Source organism: Mus caroli, chromosome 5 (genome assembly GCF_900094665.2).
Source record: "Mus caroli chromosome 5, CAROLI_EIJ_v1.1, whole genome shotgun sequence".
Taxonomy (NCBI): Eukaryota; Metazoa; Chordata; class Mammalia; order Rodentia; family Muridae; genus Mus; species Mus caroli.
The window spans coordinates 50,987,017-51,006,124 of NC_034574.1; the positions used below are offsets into that span (position 1 = coordinate 50,987,017).

The following is a 19,108-nucleotide window of genomic DNA, read 5'->3' on the forward strand; positions in this document are numbered from 1 at the left end:
TTTTGGTAGCTTGTCTCAATGTAGAAATTTGACCATTTTATTTTAAGTTTTACAGGTTAATGGAGTACTTGTTTTTAAAGTATTCACTTATGATAGTATGATTTTATTCAGTGTTTACTGTAATGTTTCAATGCTCAATTTTGATTTTTTTACTCTGGGTCCTCTTTTTATTTGCTGTTGTTAGTAGGGCCAAGGGTCTGTAACTCTTGTTTATCTTCTAAAAAACAAATATGTAAACATACTACAACTCTTAGATTGATTTAAGAAAACTCTTTGTTTTATTTTCCTTGTTTCTATTTCATTGACTTATGCTGTAATTTTTATTATTTCTTGACAAAATCCTGGTTTGAAATTGGCTTGTTCTTTTTTTTTTCTTTCTAAATTTTTGGGTTGCATCATGATTTAAACCTATATAATCCCAAACTGCTCTCTCAAACTTGTTATAATATTCACAGATAAGTGCTTCTTACCCTTATCAAGAAATCTTCTCTTTACAAGAGATGATGACCATTACTGAAAAAATACCAGCAATCAAATTGCCAAGTTGTAGACTCTAATCAAAATGGATATATCTACTTTGTAATTCTCTTATAAATGTATAATTGAATATGCACAAAATATTCAGAGTCACTCTGGAAGAGAGTGCAAGGAAGATAAAAAATTTAAATGATAAAGTGTTTGCAGTAAGATGTCTCCTATGAATTTCAAAAGTTACAAAATAATACTTCAACAACATCAAATGTGCTAATATAGGAGGAGGACATTCATGAGACATTAACTCTATACAGTGAACTATACAGAACTTAGGAATGCTTAGATTGTCATGGTGTTTACTGCTGAATCTATAGAACTTCCTTTTACTGTTGCAACTTTAGAAATATTATTAGATATTCTTATTTTCTTATAATTATTAATTATTTATTATTACCCTCCAAATAAACATACTGACCCAAATAAATATACATTTCAAAAACTCTATTAAAATATTTGAAAAAACTCTTTATGTTACCAAATCAATAAGAATGTGTTTTCAAAAAAGTTCCTTTTTATTTTTCTTTGGAATTCACTTTTAGTTTCTCAGATTGCTTTAGTTATGATTAGTTTTTGCAAATATTTTTCCCATCTGGATTATGAACACACTGCAGATCAACAATTGTATAATTTGAATTGTGGAAATATTTGTACAACGGGTGAAATGTGTACTTCTGTGGTTTGGGATAAGTAATCAGCTGTGTAATAAAAATAATAATAAATAAGATATGCAAATGGAAACTTCAATAAATTTCCCAGATGGTTTGTGTGATCTATTCAATTTGCTTATTTTGTCTGCATTATTATTCTATACAATTATAGCTCTGAAAGGATAATTCTGAAAACTTTTCACACTTTTTAGAGAAACCTAATACAATTTTCCAAATCAATTAAATACACTATTTGCATTTTAATGTATTTTAGAATGATGAGGAGATTGATAGTTTGACTATATCTCAGTTTTTACTGTTCATTAGTTAAATCTTAAGTACATAGCATTAATTATCTTTTAAAATCAAAAGTACTATATTATCCCTTAGAAACAGTGATCATAGGAGTGATGATGGGACTTTGTTTATTGCCTTGCTTGTTCCTTGACTATTTGTGTTTATTTTACTGCTTGACCTTATTACTTGCATGTAGTTAAAATGGTATAAAAGCAGATAGGGAAAAAATAAACCTGCCTCAGCCTCAAAAAAAAAAAAAAAACCAAAAGTACTATATTATTTTTACAAGTATTTTTTTATCTAAAAGTAAACATTAACGTAAAACACAATGCCACACACTGAATTTTTATAGAGGCTCATATCCTTTTGATATCTATGTAGAAATGTTTGTAAGTTATTTAATTTTTGTCTGTCACCTGTCCTCAATATATAATGATCATATGTATACTTGATAGTTGCTAGTAAAGGGAAGATTACTAGTTCATTATTAAACATTTTTAATTTTAAATGTTTATGATACATCATACTAAGTTCCCCTTAGAAGTCACCATCACAGTTTTAAGAAAAAGAACATACACACATGACAAAATAATTACATACAATTTTAAGATTTCTATTCTTAAACTGCTCTATAACTAGAATTATATATTACTAGTAATATATGTGATTTTTGAAATATTAGTAGAAAATATTGTCAATTGTAGGACACATACTTGACCTAGATTTTTAATTAACTATGACAGAAAGATGACTTTAATAAGGTCAAACTCTAATTAGGCACCTTTATCTGAAATCATATGCAATGTGCTGGTTCTTGTTCTGTGTTGACACTAGGTATAAAAAGAAGTGACTGAACCAAAATGAAGGAGGTATGAGAAAAAAAAATAGTTGAAAACATATTATCTTACACCTTGTCTAGTCATGGTTTCTATTCCTCCACAAAACATCATGATCAAGAGGCAAGTTGGGAGGAAAGGATTTATTCAGCTTATACTTCCACATTGCTGTTCATCACCAAAAGGAAGTCAGTACCGAAAGTCAAGCAGGTGGGGAAGCAGGAGTGGATGCAGAGGCCATGGAGAGATGTTACTTACTGACTTGTATCCCCTGGATTCCTCAGCTTGCTTTCTTATAGAACCCAAGGCTACCAGTCCAGGGATGGCACAACTAACACTGGGCTAGTCTCTCCCTCCTTGATCACTAATTGAGAAAATGTCTTACAGCTGGATCTCATGGAGGCATTTCTTTAATGAAGGCTCTTTTCTCTGTGAAACTTCAGCTTATGTCAAGTTTACACACAAAATCAGCCAGTACTCACCTCATTTGAAAACCATACAAAAGAGTTTGAAGGCAGATACATTGCAAGGCTTTCCAACTGTGGGATTGAAGTGGATCAACAAAGAAAATACTTGCAGTTAAATATATAATACCTTAATTGGAGATACATGAGAGAAGTCTTAGAGATCCCAAAGCAATACAGACTTTTGTTGTTCCTCGTGGTTACTCTTTACAACTAGATAGTAAGAACCTATTACAAAGAACTTCCCTTATTTTACATTTAAAGAAGTAAGTCAAGGTGTTAGAGAGTTGAAAATGTCCTCTCTGCCCACTAGTTTTAATTGTTATGAATGGGACTGTGCAGACTCCGGGAGAGAATGGACTTACAAAGCTGTGAATTCTATAGATTACAACACCAACCTGGCAAGCAAGTTGTACCCAATAGAAAATAGAAGCATTTATTACTCATTTATTACCGTGATGCGGTAGCCAATCATTCTCTGGTTGCATTTTGGGCCTATTAAACAAGAGAGAATCCATACCTATTTGTATAATCCTTATCAAAGACCCATGACTAAAGCAGTAGTAGGCCATAGGGAGAAGAACAAAATTGCTGGTTAGCTAAATGAATTATCATAACTTCAAACCATCATTTAAGTATTTATGTTTATTCCCATAGGCATAAGATTTATACCTCCATTCTTGTGAAGAGCAGCACAGAGACACATGACTGCAAAGATACAGAGAATATAACATCAGCCCTAATGAAGACATTAATATCACCACTTTAATACTCATAAAGCATTGAATCTTGGCATAAATAATTGCAAATTCCTACAGTCACTGGACCCACATGAGCAGGGCACTCAGTGATATATACAAGGGAAAGGATTCATAGGCATCTACCAACTACAGGTAGTAACCCTAGCTAGTATGTAACTCAATCCAATCTTTTATTTACAAACTAACATGTTACATCTGATTAAGAAACTTATGAAAGAGACTCATTTATTACCAGGTGTGATGGTTTGTATATTCTTGGACCAGGGAGTGGCACCATTTGGGATGTGACCTTGTTGAAATAGGTGTGAACTGATTGGAGTAGGTGTGTTGCTGTGGGTGTGTGCATAGGATCCTCACTCTAGTTGCCTGGAAGTCAGTCTTCCACTAGCAGCCTTTGGATGAAGATGTAGAACTCTCAACTCTGCCTGCGCCATACCTGCCTGGTTACTGCCATGCTCCCACCTTGATAATAATGGACTGAACCTCTGAACCTGTAAGCCAGTCCCAATTAAATGGTGTTTTTTATAAGACTTGCTTTGGTCATGGTGTCTGTTCACAGCAGTAAAACCCTACCTAATACATGAGGCTTCTACCACACACTTCTTTATTCTCAAGCTTAGAAGGTTAAGAATTTCTATAAGTCATGCGCTGAAGAAAAAAATTAAAACTACCCAATATGGTATCCCATGTTTCTTTCTCCATGTGGCCTTCTTTCTTTAAATTTTGCATATTAAATTACATTTTATGATTAATTATAAACTTCACAAGAGTTTATATTATGAGTCCATCAGAAAACTACCCTTGAAGAGGACACTATATAGTCTGGGAGAATGTAATTCCTTAACTCCAAGAAAAAGACTTTTAAGAAAATCTTCTTACTATATCAAAAAATAATTAGCTAGTTTAAATTTGGAAAATGATTAAGAAAAATAAAATAACAAACGTGTAAATTCAAATACACTATCTTTAGTAACTGATACAATATCAGTTCCTGGATAGAATTAAGTATCTAACAATGCTATATAATGTTTTAAACTAGTTGTCAACCTAAATTAGCAAAAACATTTTTATAAATTTAATTAGAGTAACACAGGTCAAACAGTACTAATGGTTCTGCCATCATAAACTTTTTTTTTTTTAAATATTAGTACCATCTGGATGTTTGAGTAAGACACAAAATAGAATGCAGTGAGAGAAGGTTAACTTAACAAAGTGGTGATAAAACAAAAAAAACCGACATTTAGAGTTGAAAAATCATCTTATGTCACTTTATAAATTATTCGAATATATTTCTATTAGTTTGAAACTTTCATTTTTAACAAATTCCTTTCAGATATTCAAGAATGTGTTGACTATGATTTATACAGACATAGACAACTTATAGCTAAAACATCTTTGTTAAATAATGATATAGCAATAAAGCTATTAAAGAGACCTAGAAAGAAAATAATTTGAAAGAAAGAGAGAACAAGCTTTGAGATGAGTAAGAGATAAGAAAGTTAAGTACACACAGGAAATAGAAATATGTTTAGCATTTACTTTGGCAGTAATCAAAATCTGTCTAATTGGACTTAGAAACTAATCTTCAAGAGAAAATTCAAGACTGGTACTAGAAACCTAGCTAACTATCAGAGCTAATGAAGTCATGAATTTTGAAGGAGAACCTATAAATCACCACTTTAGTAAACCAGCATAATCTCTAATTGCCTTTTAAACATTTGTCTTTGTGCCTACAGATATGTGTAGTCCCCACCTTTAATCAAAGTAATTTGTCTTTGCAGCAAATATATCATTACAAAAAACATATACATTCATAATACAGATTTGTGGAAACAAGTCTGAATGAATGTATCAATAAAACAACTCCTAAACTGAAATCTCAGAAGGTAGAAAAGTTGTAATAGCCAGAAATTCAAGAAGTTGTCTTGCAGATTGTAATATCAGCAGCAATACCTATAAAGGCTCAGCAAAATGACTGCCTAAACGTGAGCTGAACCAGAACAAACGATGTGCACAAAGGAAGGCACACAATGCTTCAACTCTGTGCAAAGAGTGACCAAGAAATGCTGACAGCAGGAGAAGTAGACTTCTCCACGGAGGGAAAAAGAAATACAATTAGTTATCCAACACCAAATAGTCTGCCTTGGAAACACACAAGTAACATTATACAAAATTAAGGACTTATACACTTAGAAATATATGTGTATATATGACCATGTAAGTGTGTATATGCACATATGTATATAACAACAATGATAAAAGGGGCCATGAGTTTGAAAAAGAACAATGATAGATAAATCGGAATGTTTGGAAGGGAAATTTTTATAAGGTTAAGGAGAAGATGAAAAATGTATGACATGATAGATGAAACTTTTTCTGTACCCCAATGTGGCTTCAATATTGCAATTCCTCCATGCAACACTTGTATTTCCAAAAAAGAATCATATTCCATGTAAACTTGAGATTATTCCAGCCACTTACAACGTTAGAAGTGGGAATACAATTATTCCGTAGTGAAACATTCTAGCAAACACATAAAAATTAGACATATCATCAATCAAGATTTTTATTCTGTGCATATATATATATATATATATATACTTTTTGATTATTTAACATATTTACATCATTTTCAAACCCCTCATACATTCTACTCCTTGTTACTTTTGTTAATGCTTATGATGAGCTATTTGCCTTTAATTGTAATCCCATGGCAAGGTTTCTGTGTTAGTGTACTGTGGAGCTTCCAAATAAATAGCGGTGATTCAGCATGAACTTTTGTGGACACTTGCGTAACAAAAATGGTGAGGCATCTTTCTACAATGAAGATATATTTAATAAGCTTATTTATTGATTTTATACATTAAAACCTTATATATTTTCTCCTTTCTCAAACAGAAGTATTTCTATTCTAGGTATTGTTCAACAAAAATATATGTGTGAGTATTTTACTTCCTAGAAGTGAAAAAGTTTATCTATCAATCACAATTATAAGAGTATCTTATATAATATATATCAGATTATTATACATATATCATTTGTATGTGCTAAAATTTATATTATAAAACTTTCATAATAAAGGATTGGGTGTTTTTATACATGCATTTGAACATCCTACATTGTTTTACTTGAAACTATTTCACACTTTACCCACAATTTATTTTGTATTCAGGAATTGTCAAGCTTAATACATTTTTGGTATGCATTAAATATAACCAAAGTTAATGGGTGAAGACATGCCCACACTCCAAGCAAAGTGCCCTGGAACCACACAATTGGTAGCCACAGAATATAGTGATACCCATCAGTGTCTGTGAATACACTGGGCAAGTTAATAACATATATATATATAGTTCTGGTACTTTAGAGAATATCGAACTTCTTTTAGAAACTTTGAGAATATTTTCTTATACACAGTGTGCTGAAAGTTACCAATGACAGGACAGTCAAGAACAGAAATTCAATCTTCTATTCTGAGACTCTTGTTTCTTTTTTGGTGTAGCAAAGGTAGAGGATTCTGAAAATGCATGCATATAAAATATGTTACACTCGTTATTAGAAAAGAAGATAAAAGAGGCCAGCAAAAGTCCTCTATCCCATTTTTTTATTCTTATTAGGAAAAAGACATTTATTTAGAAAGATTCTCCAGAATGTTTTGCAGCTAAGCCTGACATATGAACTGTCAATTTTAGGTCAATTTCCAAATGTGTCCTTCTTCATCCTTCTCTTTTATGATTTCAAGAATGGCAGCTAATTTTATATGTTAGCTTGTCTAAGTTAATCAGTGCTATAAAATTCCTCTCCCTCTCTCTCCCTCTCCCCTTCCCTCCATCTCTGTCTGTCTCATTCTATCTCTGTCTCTTTATCTCTGTTTCTCTGTCTCTGTCTCTGTGTGTGTCTGTGTCTGTGTTTATGTCTCTCTGTGTCTGGCTCTCTGTGACTCTCTCTGTCTCTCTCCCTTCCTCCCTCCCCTCTTCACTTCCTCTACGAATGTATGCATACATGTTTATAAGTGTTTGTGTGTGTGTGTGTGTGGTTTTAGTAATAATACTTATACTTACAATACTTGTACTTGTGTGCTCATTAATTAGACACTCATAATAAGCAATGCACAAAATTAATAGCAGGTATCTCTCAGCTGATGATGATCAAAAAATGGAGTACCACCTCATGAATTTAACAGAATACAATTTACCTAGCAAGAAAAAGAAAAGTCCCTGTTGCTTTCATCAATCTGCATGAAGCAAATGCTCATAATTTCAAATGATATAAGTCAAGTGCAGAAAGTAAATCTTTCATAATTTTATTAATATTCAGAATGTAAATGATGCAAAATTCATAAAAGTAGGGAACATAATATCAGTCAACAAGTTCATGTAAAATGAGAGCCCTAGAAAAAAAGAGAGGGATTATTCAATAGATACAAAATCTCAGCAAGATAGCAAGGATACATTCTGCCGCCATCTTGTATATGGATATAGTCAATAAGATTCTACTACATATTTTAAAACAGCAATGAGATATATATTTAAATATCATAACAGATATAAACATTTTAATACAAGATATGCTTAAATATTTTGATAATTAATATATAATACTATATTTATAAGTATATTATATTGTACCCTATACATATTTATAAATATAGAACAAAGTGGCAGTAGAAGGGTAAATTTTCTCTCTTATTAACTTGGAAACAATATTATTCTGCTATAAAATATTACATTATCTGGTTTTTGTGTTGGTTTTTTAAGCTTCATACCAGTAGTGCTCTAAGTTCTCAGCTTTTCTCCCTTGGAAGATAATTAAAACTACACTTCTTCACACTCAAGACTGAATTAAAAGTTTAGTTTTCCAGCATGTAGACATAAGATGGTAGAACTTCTTAGACTCCACTGACCAATTACTGTATCTATCTGTTTGTCTGTGTATCTGTCCATCCGTCTTTCTTCCTGTATATGTATGTATTCATCCATTCTTCTCTCTGCTTTTCCCCACTCTGGATAATCCTGAATGGCAGATGGTAAATTCATATTCAGTGAGTAAAACTTGTAACTAGATATTCCCTGCCCTGTTTTCTCCTTATAATCAGGCAATAATGTTCTGGCTCAGTATGTCCTGATACAAATACTGTTAGAATCCCCCTTATCTTCATCTCTGTCCACCAGGTGATGAAAATCACTCCACTCACTTCTGCTATGTATGAGAATAGTCAGGCTTTCCTCAACTCATTTCTGAATTGACTTTCCTAGTTATCTATTTTTGAAACAAAGTATCTGCCAAAGAACTTCTCTATTCTGTTAATAACAGGAAACAATTTTAACCTGGTTTAATTCTATATATCTTTCTTCAAGTATTCCCCCTTGAACTTATTTTTAGCACTCTCTCATTATTTGATATCCTCTAAATTGTAACTCTGACTATTATCTAGACTACCCACAATGTTTCCTGAAATCAAAGCATATTATTCTATTCTATGAACCTTCTTAAAACTTCATCAGGATGGGATAACTTGCTTCCAAAAATTCCCATAGTGAGATTAACTGCAACTCTTAATGAGCATAAAAATTAATAGCTAGAGTGCTGGTTTGATAGCTCAGCAATTAAAAGCACTGACTACCAGAGATCATGAGTTCAAATCCCAGCAACAACATGGTGGCTCACACCAATCTGTAATGAGAAACAAATAAAAAAATCTATGAGTTGGAGCAAGCAGAAGCGGGAAGGAGCAAAAAAATTAATGGTTAGAAATCTTTCAGGTTCAATTGATTAAAAATATTTTTCTATAATACAATTTTAATAAGCAATGTAAATAAAATGTATAATAACATTTAAGTGATGTGTAGTAAAATAATAAAAAATAGACTATTGAAAATAAAATAAGGTAAAATATTAAGGTAAATTTCCTATACATTACGCACTTGAAAATCTATACAGATCAAAAAATTACAGTGATGAAATCCCTAGTTATATGGTAAACCAGGAACTGAAGATACAAACAACATTGTGAGTTGACACATAGGCTGGAGTCAGAAATTAGACTAATACATGTCCATTTTCTAACTTTTCATTTTGAATCTTCTGATCTTTTTCATGAAGGAAATTTGCCTTACAATTTTTGACAATTCTTACACAAAGTGTTTTTTATGACTCAAATACTAACTTTTTAAATTTTGAGAAAAAATTAAGGTAGCAGTCATCTTTACTATCATGCTCCAATCAAAATGTCGATTTATTCTATTACGTTCTTGTATTATTTCAAAATACTGGAAATATAGTCATAACTGTATAAAACTATACATCATAATGAGTGCTGTGTTACAGTGTCAGAGGCCATGTTTGAATTCTCCATTCATAATCGATTTGTTTTGTTGCATTTAGGATTTTTGTTTTTCAGGATGAAGTCTTTTATTTTGGGGGGAATTTCATGCATGAAGTGCTGGATTTTCATTAGTCCCACTACAATTCTTTCCATATCTCCCTTTTTCCAATTAATGATCTCTTCTTTCTATTAATTCCATCTATTTTTGTTCCTATGTCCTTGTGTTTATGGTTGGTCATTGGATAGCTTCTAATGGATCTCATGTGTGGACAAAACTGATTCTCCCTCAGCAGCCATTCAGCTTAGACAAAAATCATCGACTTGGTGCATCACAAAGATACCTTCGAAAATTAGACTCCCATAAATTGTATGAAATTATTCTGTCTGATGAATTTTCTTTTCTTTCTGTCTTCTGTCAATACATTCATTCTCCAGGTCAAATACTGAATCAATGTTTCCTCTAGAGTGTCTGATGTTGGAAAGATGCTTTTGTCTTAAAAATAGCAATTTGGGAACTTTTAGATATACTATGAGTCTATTTTTCAAAATACATTTATATGCAACCATATATATGTTTATAGCTATTCCTTGATCACCTATTATAAAATTGTCAAGAAAATTACATTTCACTGATGTACCAATTCATATGTATTGTCCTGGCTACAACCAAAAAGATAAGAAGCAACTATGTGCAAAGAGATAGAAAAAATTGACCATTGACACAATGCTGATGGAATTGTAAAGTGGCCCAGCTACCTGTGAGATGATAGTTCTTAGCTAGTGCTTCTAAGTATTACAAGAAAGCTTTGCACATGAAATCTAAGCAATATGGCTGCTTCAACAAACATAAACAATAACAGTTTCAGCTGATGCAATAGTCTCTAAATATCCATGGAGAAAAATGGGGATTTTAAAATTTAAGAACCAACACCTATAAATAGTGGAAGCTAAGTTCTTCAAGTGAGGGGCAAAGTATGCATAGATAAGCAATTGGAAATATAAAATTAGCCTTTCAAAAACAATCTATAGTCAAATAAGAAATTTTAATTTCTCATCTTTACTGGCCAAATGATGACAAACACAATGTCTGTCTTTGAGCCACTGTGTTCAAGGAAATGTGCAAGTGATTACTCAGAAGAAAGTACAAGAAACAACAATCTCTAAGACCAGCCTATAGCAAAAGATGCTGTTTTAAATACTAGTAGACAGAATTCAGGAGGGGGACAATTTGCCCTTTGCTTCTGGAGTTATTACATCAAAACGAACTGGCTTATTCCATGGAGAAAGGATTCTGAATTCAGAGAGGAGGACAGGGAGACAGCAAATCCTTAAGACTTGAATCTGCGGAAGCCACTGACGCTTCCGCCAAGGGCTGTGAACTTCTTCCCATTAAATGTCTTTTTTTTTTTTTTTAATTAGCTCATGACAGTTCGCTGAAGTATATTTTCAAATTAGTGAACCATTTTTTTTTCTCTCTACTTTGTTGGTAAAGTATTTCATAGCCTTTCACCCACATCGATTTTTATTGACCATGCACAAGCGTCGCAGGGAAATGAGTAAAAACCTTAAATGGTAGTCGTTCTGTGAGACAGCCAATCCCCCTTAACCAAGCAGTTCTTTCGTATAGATTAAGTCTATACTACAAAATTAAGTTGACCTCATGTTTGTACTGCAAATTTGCATGCATGCAATTTAATAAAAAACTTCTTAAGTGCACTTTATTATTATAGGCTTTCAGATGAAATCCGAAGAAAGTTAACTACTAATGGAAATAATGTACCAAGAACTGATTTTAAAATTACATCTAAACAAAGTTCTTAAGGAAACATTAAAATAATAATTAGGTTCTTTTACCCAAATAATCTTTTTCTTAATAATTTTAGCTACTAAACATTTAAGTTTTGTTTAGAATGCTTTGTAGAAATTATCATTCAATAAAGTATTTTGGACCTGCTCGTCATTCTTTGCTTCTATTTCTCCATTAAAAATGATAAGTATAGAAAAGTTACATCATGGGCCGGGTGCACAAAAGGGCCCGGCCCTAGGGCCCAGTACATGAACCACCACCCTGCGGTCCCTCACATATTCCACCCCATAGGGCTGCGGGGCCACTGCCCAATATATCCGGGAAAGCAGTTAGCAGGAAGCAGAAAGAGCCTGTCTGGCCAGGAGCCAGGTGCAGTGCTCAGGGCCCATAGTTTGGTTGGGATCTAGCTGCACCAAAGGAAAATACTCTCCCCCAACCCTCCCATGAAGAGATCCCGAGTGTACTACCTGAAGAACCATGAAGTCTGGCTACAGAATGAAACCAACTACTCTCAGGTATTACATGGTTATGCAATACAACAACTTGCCAGTCTCCTAAAGGAGAGAGAATTTCACCTCGGGACCCTTTTAAGTTTGCTTCTCAGTGGTTGAATCATAGGCACCTTGCACCTTGTGTGCAGCACGAAATGCAACGTGCTCTTTGTCTGGACAGGCCAGATCACCAAGATTTCCATTCTGAAAGACCAGAAACCTCGATGTGTGACTCAGCAGGGCAGTGGAATCCATGCAATTGAACTTAATCCTTCTAGAACACTCCTAGCTACTGGAGGAGGCAACCCAAATAGTCTTGGCATCTATTGCCTGCCTATGTTAGATCCTGTGTGTGGGGATTGATGCTGGACACAAGGATTGGATCTTTTCTCTTGCATGGATCAATGATACTATGGCAGTGTCTGGCTCACAAGATGGGACTCTGGGAGATGACAGATGATGTGTTGACCAAAAGTGATGCAAGACATAATGTGTCACCAGTTCCTGTGTATGTTCACATCACTCACTAAGCCTTAAAAGATATCCAAGGAGAATACAGACCTGTACAACTGCACGGTGCTGGCTTTAGCCTTCAACAACAAGAACAAGGAGTTGGGAGCAGTATCACTGGATGGCTACTTTCATCTCTAGAAGGCTGAAAATTCATTGTCTAAGCTCCTTTCCACAAAATTGCCATATTGTCGAGAAAATGTGTGTCTGGTCTATGGTAGTGAATGGTCAGTGTGTGCCATGGCTCTCAAGCCCATGTCTCATTCTTTGATCCATGGCAGCTATCCTACAACATCAGGTCTGCCTGCTCCAGGGAGTGAGACAGTGGGACTCGATCGATCAGTGAGCTTGTATAAATTCATCATCACTGTGAGCACAGGGCAAGACTCCCTGCTTTTCTATGGCATCTGAGCTCAGAGATTTTTGGAAAAGAGGCTCTCAGATTGTTATGGGTCCAAGCCCAGACTCGCAGGGGAGAATCTGAAACTAACTATTGACAAGGGCTGGTTGAATCATGATGATACCTGGAAAAATTACTTTTCAGACATTGATTTTCCCCAATGCTGTTTACAACCCCTGCTACTACTTGTTCAGAACGAAACTCTTTGTGGCAGGGTGACCCCCTCCCTCTGGCCTCATGGAAACTATGCTGAACTGTGGAGTTAATGACAACTAACACTCCAAAATATGCAGATTTACACTAACTACCAAAAGAAAAATAAAAAGGTTAGATAATGAATTTGTTGTGATAAGAACATTTACGAGGAAAAATTGCAAATGATAAAAGTAGAGGAAAATTTTTCTGTATTCACTACCTCTGTAAGTGCAGAGTAGTGGTTTTAGAGGATGGTTTTAATTGAATATTTAATTGTGAATTAAATTATAATAGTTTTATAGAAACATAGGAGCATATTTTTTAAGATTCATGTTACATAGTATAAACAATATGCATATTTTAATGTTTTATCCATCTTTTTTGTTTTAAGAAAAATACATTTACTTCATTGTGAATTGAATTCTGATGGTCCCTTCATAGGTATGTAAAATGTTAACAATTTGATTATGCTTGGGGGTGCCTAGAAAAATCTGAAGGTAACATTTAAAAGAAGATAAGTAGCTTACCAATATTGTAACACATTTCATAGTTGGACTACAAAAATTCCATAGTTATAGTTTGTGCCGTAATGATAGGTCTAGTGTAACTTTTATTTTTAGTATGGCAGCTGTATTGAGGTAAATGCAGTCTTAAAAATATCACCTGTAATCTAATGAACTAGTGCTCATCTTCTGCTCCAGAGTTTGGGAGACAAAGGCAGGTAGATCTCTGTGACTTCAAGGCTAGTTCAACTCTGAGTTTGTCTACACAGGGCTTTCCAGGACAGACAGGGCTGTATAATGGAAAGACGCTATTTCAAATATAAATGAAGAAGAAATAGAGGAAGAGAAAAAAGAAGGTAAAGAGAGGAGATGGAGGGGCAGGAGAAGGAGAAAGAGAAGGAGAAGGAAGCAGGAATGAGGAGGAGAACTATCATTTAGTAAGTACAGCATCTTGCGTGCTAGCATCTTTATGCATAGTATTTTTAAAAGCTTTGCTTAAATAAGCAAATAGGAAGTAACTGACCAAGGTGGAAGATTCTGTTACAAAGAAGTTGGAATAAAAGGGAGATCACTTTCTGGTAAATTTTTCTATTTTTCAAAAAACATGCCAGCTTTTGCCAACAAAATATTTGTATTGTTTTTATCTCAAACTTCACTTTTTTCTGCTGAATTCATAATCAAAAAGCTTTCATCATTTTAAATTTATATAGAATGGAGAGATAGCTGGGGTAAGAGGTTTAAGAGAAAATGGAAGCTTTAGAATGAGCTCTGTATTTTTTATTTTTACAAGTATATATTCCTATGTTTTGGATGGAAATCAACAACAATTCTTCAAGACTTTCAAACCAGCTACAAACAGTTCTCAGACTTAGAGTGTCTTGTTTTGCTTTTAATTTACATTTAGAGTGCATCTTGTTGTAAGTGGGATGTAGAACTCTCACACGAATAGAAGAAATAGCAAACAGTTTATGCCTCTGAAGCTGCTGCATGCCGGTCTTATTTTATGCTTTATACAAGCTGAAGCAAGGAAGTTTAATAAGTATATTCATTTTTGAGTTTGTTTGAAGTAATTGAATTGTGTCTTGAGTTTGAAATCTCTGGATTGTTTATTTAGATTGAAACATTACAGTTAGGATGACTATATAATAAGTTATAGTAATTGCCATTCAGTGGCATTTTTACTCTAGATAAATATTGAATTTGGTCTGTAAGATAAGTGCTGGATCTTTCATGAATGAGATATTAATTAACCACCTGATTGCTAGCACAGAGTGTGATGTTTTTAACCACCTGATTGCTAGCACACAGTGTGATGTTTTTGGTTGTTAGCGAAGGCCTGTGCCAATTACTGTCTGAAAATGAAGGGAATGACAGAAGAACAAATAAGAAGACAATAAAGTACTAATTAATATAATTTATTAACTAATATAAGCAGCAAAATAAAAGTTTAAAAGACATTAGTAAAACAACATAAACCTCGAACTATCAAATATTTTATTATCATTTTCTTAATCTGAATTACTCTTAGTTACTCAAATGCTCCTCATCTTAAGTGTTTTGCCCAGAAACATCATACCTGGGCTCTGAAACTGGCAAAATAATGTATTCTAATGAGTTTCATAGGAGCTTCTCAGGCATCTTTGCCTAAACCAACTAAAAACACCCATAAGTGCAATTAAACATATCCTTCCCCATGTCCCTTCCAGAATACCAAATATATCATTGATGTTAGGATTTTTTTAACCTTTCAAAATCTTGGGGATATGAAATAGAAAATTTTTTCTACATTATTTATGTAGTGCAAAACTCATCCAGGAGAAGCTTCACTCACTTTCGTTTAAAGGATAAAGACAGGTACCACTAGAGATAAAGAGAGATCTGATAAAATAATCAGAATGATATCCGAGGCATAATCAAGAACATACCATAATGTAAACTCAGTGGGGCAAGGACATTTTGTTCTTGATAACAGCTACACCCTTTTGTGCTAAGTGTTTTTTATGACTTTGAATAACTTCAAAATGTTTTCACTGAATATAAGCTAACTTTTGAATGGCAATGCTTACAGAACTCTTAAGTAACAGTATGAATACTAGGATGACCTCCAAATAACACAAAAATTATTTTTTTTCTATTCCATTTACATTGCACATGGATATCCTTTATTTTCTAAAGAAAAGAAAACAAAAAGGGAAAGGAAAGCAAACCTTCTAAATACATGCACTACCTTATAAGTCAAATAATGAAAGGAATACAGGAGTTTCCTTTGGGTCGCTGTATAAGATAATGCAATCAGGATAATGAAGAAGCCTGAAATAACTGAAAAATCAGGGAACACTGTAATAAATTACTCAACACTGAGTGACTTTCACTGAGGAGAAACAAAGAAAAGTACTTCCAATTTGGACTAGTCTCTAACAAAACTTTTGCAAATAAGCAAAATGAAAACAGAAGTTTTTAAATATGAAATATGTCTGGTATTAAATAATGTTGCCTTATTAATGTACAAATATATTCGTTTGTGTTTTCACAAAAAATTGGATATAACAAAAATAAAAGAATACTAAAATGTCTTTAAAACACAATTGGTAACCATGTTATTATATGATAGTAATGCATAATATTTTTTGTAAAAATGTACCTTTATGATTTTTAATAGTGAGTGTATGTGTGTGTATGTGTGTGCGCGCGCGCGCGTTTGTGTGTGTGCAGATGGGTATAGTGTGCACGAGTAATGGAGGAGTCATTGCCTACAGACCTGTGGTTACGTGAAAATGTAAACTGCTGGATTTGGGGCCTGGGAACTATACTCAGGTCCCCTGTAAGTGCAATCCTCATTCCTAAAAACTCAGTCTTCTTATGATTCCCCAAACGTAGTGATTAATACAACAACATTTGCATTTGTTTCCTTGCAAATACTGCTATTAGCTTTCCATAAACCCTTATATTTCTTTCTATATCAATATATTTCTATATTAATTTGTCCATGAATTTAAAGAAAGGACTTCTAAGACACCATTGACTTTGGAGAATTTTCTATGGAAGGAAGAGAAAAAAAAATTCAATAGCAATAAAAGTTAATTTAGGCTGAACCTGAGTGATAACTCTCAATCTAATTCTGTTTTAAAATGAAACAAAACTTATGATTTTTGAATAATTAAATATAATTCCATCTTTTCTTTTACAAATGTAAAACAAATAGCTTTCAAGGCATGAATGTACTTTAGCATCATGATTTGAGTCAAATATTTTAAAACAGATCAAATGTAAGTTTGTTTAGCTGTACATAGTTGTACATAATGCACTGCGGATTACAGGAAGTAGAGTCCTTTAAGATGTCTTAAAGTGTATACCACCTTGACTTTTATACATCTGAGATCCTATGAATTACACCTAAAATTTTTTCTCTCTCCAAAGTATTTGTCATATACCACTTTATGTTACATTTTTCTTTTTTTCCCCACTCTGACCCTAGGCTTTTTGCAGGTTACATTTTCATGTGACCAATGGTTACAACTCAGCCATATAAATGGAAATTGTTCTTTATGAAATTAAAATTATTGAAGTCTGGAGAAATGGATTCATTGTCCTTAGAGCAGTTACTGCTTTATTAGGGACCCAAGTTTAGTTCCATGCAGCCCATGTCAAGTTGGATGACACATACCACCTGTTGGCACAGCCCTACAAGCAATCTATCTCCTGAGGCATTCTAGAATATGCATTTTTCTAATTTACAGTGGCAATGGTGTCCCACAAATCTCCTGAATTAATCCCCTTATCTGAAATGTATCATCACTTAATGTTTTTCTCCAAGCTTTTTCTTCCCCAGTACTTGATATCTTTGACTCTGCTCTCCAGGTTAGCTTTTCCAAATTCTAAATGTGCATCTGTTTCTGTGCCCGAGGAACACCTTCAGCATCACCTAAAGCAACACCTTCAGCATCACCTTCAGCATCACCATGGCTGCAAATAAAGGCAGCCTGAGATACATCATGAAACAGTGTCTCACAAATAAAGACACCCCCTGCAACACATGTGGCACTACTAAATTAACTTAATTTGGCCTCAAAGGGGAAAAAAAAGGAAACCTCTTAACAATGTTAATTATAATTTTAATAAGTAATTCACAACAACTCAGAAGAACAACTGTTTAATGACACTTGACCTTTTTAACTTTCTTTTAGTCAGGACTGAATACAAATGATGAATTGGGTTACTAGTCAGTTAATAAATCTCTTTGTATTATTTTTGAAATATTAAAGAAAACCTTCCTAGTAAAATGTCAAAGAAAGTATATATAAAGAGAAAGAAAATGATTGTTGAAAGAAAGAAATGTTTCAATAGAAGTATTTAAAGACAACCAACTAAAACGTTTGTCCAAGGATAATAAAGAAATCTCTTCATTTTTATGGTAGTTATATTAATATTTAGCCCACATTGATAAGGTTAAAAATATTAATTTTATCTTAAATACAGTACATTTCAGTGTGTCATGAAATACTGTCTATTTTTTTGCATGTAGAATTCCTTAGTGTATTGGAGCAATTTAATTGTATTAAAAGTTGCAGGTAGCATTGCAATACAAGTTGATATAACAGCTAAGTGCTTTAAATACTCTCAAGGACTAAAACCAATTTTTCAAATGTAGTTTTAGCATGATGATTTATAAAACAGCAAGAGATATTAACCCCCACATTAAATTAATATATCATGAAATATGGAATTACTAATATAGCTCAACTTAAGCATCTGTGGTTCACAGAAATTATGTGGAAGTATTTATTGCGGATCTTTCCCCTTTCCAACTTCCCTAACCACCTTTGATGAATGAGGCTGCCATATCTTTGTCTTGACATAAGGAATAGAGTCTGTGCCAATACACATGTCTCTAGGTTTAAAAGTTAAATTATGTTCATTTTAATGACAATGTCTAATATATAAATATTCTAAAAGTTCTGACTGGTGGAGATTTAGTGTGCAATTTCATATCTTGTGGAAAGGTGGCTTTAAATTTTAAATGTAATTATTTATTATTTCTTTTATCTTTGGAATTATAATACAACTGTTTCATTTCTCCCTTTCTTATGCTCTTTCCAAGCCCTTCCATATATCCAGCCTTGGTCTCTTTCAAATTCATGGCAGCTTTATTTACTAATTGTTGTTATATGCATGTATGTGTATAAATATACATTCAGAAATACATAAACATAGAACCTGCTCAGTCTGTATAATGCTACTTAGATGTTTGCTTTGGTGGCTGATTATAAGATTTTGGATAATCAATTGTACTGGACCTTGGGAATGACTCTTTCTTCCACTCGCATTCCTTTGTTGCCTA

General features: G+C 33.3%; 1 pseudogene; it reads left to right on the forward strand.

The window, feature by feature from the left end:
* The first annotated feature begins 11,395 nt into the window (after positions 1 to 11,395).
* On the forward strand, positions 11,396 to 13,338 carry LOC110294852 (annotated as a pseudogene).
* Positions 13,339 to 19,108: the final 5,770 nt, after the last annotated feature.